Here is a 4127-nt window from a genome sequence, read left to right on the forward strand (position 1 = left end):
AACTGAAACCTAACACGATTCAAATGATACAACAATTTGTTCAGTTTTATGGTTTGCAGGATGAGGATCCAAACAATCACTTGGCGAATTTTCTGGAGTTTTGTGACACATTTAAAATCAATGGCGTTTCTGATGATGCCATACGCCTACGGTTGTTTCCCTTTTCACTGAGAAACAAAGCTAAATAGTGGTTGAACTCGTTACCTCGAGGGTCAATCACTACTTGGGAACAAATGACCGAAAAGTTTTTACTAAAATATTTTCCACCGGTTAAAACGGCTAAATTAAGGAATGTTATCTCTTCTTTTGTGCAGATGGATTTAGAAACACTATATGATGCATAGGAGAGATGCAAGGACCTATTGAGAAGGTGCCCTCACCATGGGTTACCACTTTGGCTATAGGTTCAAACTTTTCAGAATGGCCTGAACCCTTCAACTAGACAGATGGTTAATGCAGCCGTTGGTGGGACTATCAATAATAAGACACCTGAGGATGCTTATTAATTTATAGAAGAGATGTCACTGAATAATTATCAGTGGTAAGTCATGAGGACAAAGCCAACGAAAGCAGTCAGCGTTTTTAACGTCGATTCAATCACCATGCCCTCTAAACAGGTAGAACTTTTGAATAGAAAAATTGATGGTTTTCTTGGTTCTTCACAAGGTCACCCAGTAATGCAATGAAATGCAAGTGAAGGAGGAACGAGCAATTCAGAATTGTGACACCCCGAATGTGACCCTAGTCGGAGAGTGGTTTCGGGACCACGAAACCGAGTCACAAGAATAATTAAGTGTTATATTCCGTACTTATTGAATGTGGAATTGGTATGCGTAAATATTTCGTGTCTCGATTTTTATTAATTAGGTGCTAATTTATAAGAAAGGACTTAGTAGTAAACTTTGAAAGTACGATAGGGAAATATGTGATGACTAATTAAAGCATGCATGCAAAATAATGGACTTGCATGTCAAATTCCCCTTTTACAAGTAATGGCCGGCCATGACAAAGAAATATGGGTTAAACATGTCATGAAACATGTTTTGTTGGGCATTAGGGAGAAAATCATAAACAAATAAGCATGGGTGAGAAAAGAATGAAAAAAAAATGTGTGTGAGAGAGTAGCATTCCCCCCATTGCCGTGCAACCAAGAGGAGAAAACAAAAAACTTGTTCATCCTTTCTCATCTTTTTGGCCGAAAATACTAAGAGGAAGAAGGGATTTTTGCTTCATTTCCTTTGTTTAGAAGAGATCTAGAAGGTGATTTGGCTAAATTTGCATCAAGATTAAGGTATGTATGGGGTTGTGTTGGGAGTTTCATGCATGTTTTGGTTGCTAACTTGATGTGCATGTTAGCCATGGCTCAAATCTTTGGTATGCCATGGAAATGGTATTTGGCCAAAGTTGTTATAGTGATAAAGCCATTGCATGCTAAGTGTGAAGCTTGATGATGATGCATGCAATGATGGATTTTCTACTCATGAGTAAGATTTTGAGTTTTCTCTTTGTTTTATCATGATTAAAGTTGAAAAGGAGCATGATTGTCATACTTGGCCATGATGCATTCTTGAGCATGATTCATGCTTCTTGCATGTTAGTTAAAAGTTTGTGTTTTGGATGGCTATGGACACCTTGAAAGTTCGGCCATGCTCATATATGCATATATATGATTGCACATTTTGTTTGGTTATGAACTAAGTGATGAATATATTGATTTAAAGAAGAAAATGTGGAAGAATGCTTGTGAAATTGCAAGCACAATTGACCTAGCACACATATAAGTGCTTGATGCTATATTATAAGTTTTGGGCCACAATGTGCAAGCATTAATTAGTAGATTGCATGCTGTTTTGTGAGGTATTAAGTGCAAATTTTGACCTCAACATGTACATGAATATTCGGCCTTGGGTAGCCCATTGAAGGCCTTAGCATTTCCTTGATGTTCAAACAAATTGTATTGAATTGCTTGATGTAGTATAAAATGTGCATGACCATTGTGTATTCAAGCTAAAGAGTGGCCATATGACCATCTAAAATCCTTGTCATATTCGCCATAAGCAAGCACAATGAGGTTTTAATAAATTGAATTTGTTTGAATTAGCTCAAGAGCCAAGAGGGCCACAATTGGACAAGGGGAAGGAAAAGGTGATCGAATAGCCGAAAAAGCCGTTCGACAACATCCGAGGTAAGTCCTCAAGAAGTGACCTTACTTGAATTATGTGAGATGAAATATGGATGTATAGGACTACCCCTTGTTTGTTAAATATGTTGTAATGTAAGTATGTACGGCCGTGCGAAAATGGCTCGAAAAGGGAAGTATGAACTTAGACTAATTGTGGGTTGTATGTATATATTTTGTGTCATGATGTGGCTATGGCTTGGAAATGAGAATGTTGGTCATATGATCAGCCATTGGCACAGTTAAAATGATCATATATGAACCTATGTATGGTAAGGCTAGTTGAATCATGGAGACCACCAAATAGGTGAGTCCTATCTTAAAACAGATGCTGCCAGCTGCAGTGGCGTGAATGTGAAAAATCACCAAAATTCATAGGAATGGAATTAGATAGTGAATAAGCTATGTAAATGAACCTTGATGAGTCTATTTTCATATGGAAGAAACGAAACGGTCATAGGAGTTACAGGTTAAGAGATATTAAAGCTATTGTGAGACAGGGCCAGAATGGTTTCTGGGTTCCCTGTCGCAACTTTAAAATTCACTATAAATTATCCAAAAGAATTAGGAGATATATCTTATATGTACAGATTCCATTTTGAGTCTAGTTTCAGTAGAAACAAACGACACCAGAATTAAAGCCCTGTACAGAGAGATATTCAAGTTATACCGCGCGAAGGTCGGAGCAGTCGATCCCTGTAATAGGGGTAACTTTAACTAATAAACTGTACCAATTGGCCCGACCAAAAATCCTAGAAATAAATCCATGGATGGATATATGAGTCTAAATTCAGGGAAAATTTACGAAACCAGTTTCCGAGTTTTGAAACTCGAGATATGATTTTTAAGGCGACAGTGACGCAGTTTTCCAGCCTGACTGGAAATGTCAAATTGGTGGGCAAAAACATGTGAACTTGGTTTGTTAACCCTCGGGTCCGACACCGGCGATGGTCTCGGGTTTTGGGGTGTTACAATTTTATTGGTATCGAGCCACGGTTTAGTCGATTCTAGGACTACCGTGATGTGTTTGGGGTCTAGCTATACATGCCATTAAATGATGAATCGATAGTGTGATGAATTCTGACAATTTGACTTCATGTTTGTTTATAGCAATGGATCCCGATCCCAACCGAGCGATAGCTGATGATGTGGAGAGTGTGGCGCCTGCTCCCGCGCAAGGGACAGCGCCGGCGGACTCTCAACCTATGGCCAGTAATCCTAATGATGAGGCTAGGCAAGCCTTTTATAGTATGATGAACGAATGGTTTAATCAATACATTCGAACCAACACATTTGTTCCACCACCTCCATTCCCGACGAATGCAACCCCGCACCTCGATACCTCCGTTGGTGACCCAATAAGGTCAGGTAAGCCCCCAGTCGATAGGATTCGAAAACATGGGGCCACTGAATTTAAGGCTACGGATGATGATGATGCCGAGCGAGCTGAATTATGGTTAGATAACACTATCCGGGTGCTTGATGAGCTATCCTGTACACCCGATGAGTGCTTAAAGTGTACCATCTCCTTGCTACGCGAGTCCGCCTACTATTGGTGGAGTACTCTGACTTCTGTGGTGCCTAGAGAGCAAGTGACTTGGGAATTCTTTCTAACCGAGTTCCGAAAAAAGTATATCAGTCAGAGATTCATCGACCAAAAGCGGAGGAGTTCCTTGATCTTAAGCAAGGTTCTATGTCCGTTCTGACTACTGAACGAAAGTTTGTGAGGCTTAGCCGATGCTGCGAGAATGCATTTCGTCCGAAGCTATTATGTGTGGCGCTCGAGGATAGGCTGAATGATGATATAAGGATGTTTGTTGGCATTCTCGAGATCGAGAGTTCGTAGTACTTGTTGAGCGAGCTTGTAAAGCCGAAGAGCTTAGAAAGGAGAAACAAAAAGCTGATGTGGGGATTGGAGAATTCGAAGAGGTCCTCGGAAAGTCTCTTC

At 40.0% G+C, this 4127-nt stretch overlaps 1 non-coding gene across 1 annotated transcript; it reads right to left on the minus strand.

The window, feature by feature from the left end:
* Window positions 1-281: 281 nt before the first annotated feature.
* LOC128291192 (small nucleolar RNA R71) lies at window positions 282-388 on the minus strand. Its single transcript, XR_008280968.1, has one exon. It is a non-coding gene; the product is annotated as a small nucleolar RNA R71 (small nucleolar RNA).
* Between the last annotated feature and the right edge of the window lie 3739 nt (window positions 389-4127).

Source organism: Gossypium arboreum, chromosome 3 (assembly GCF_025698485.1).
Source record: "Gossypium arboreum isolate Shixiya-1 chromosome 3, ASM2569848v2, whole genome shotgun sequence".
Classification (NCBI taxonomy): domain Eukaryota; kingdom Viridiplantae; phylum Streptophyta; class Magnoliopsida; order Malvales; family Malvaceae; genus Gossypium; species Gossypium arboreum.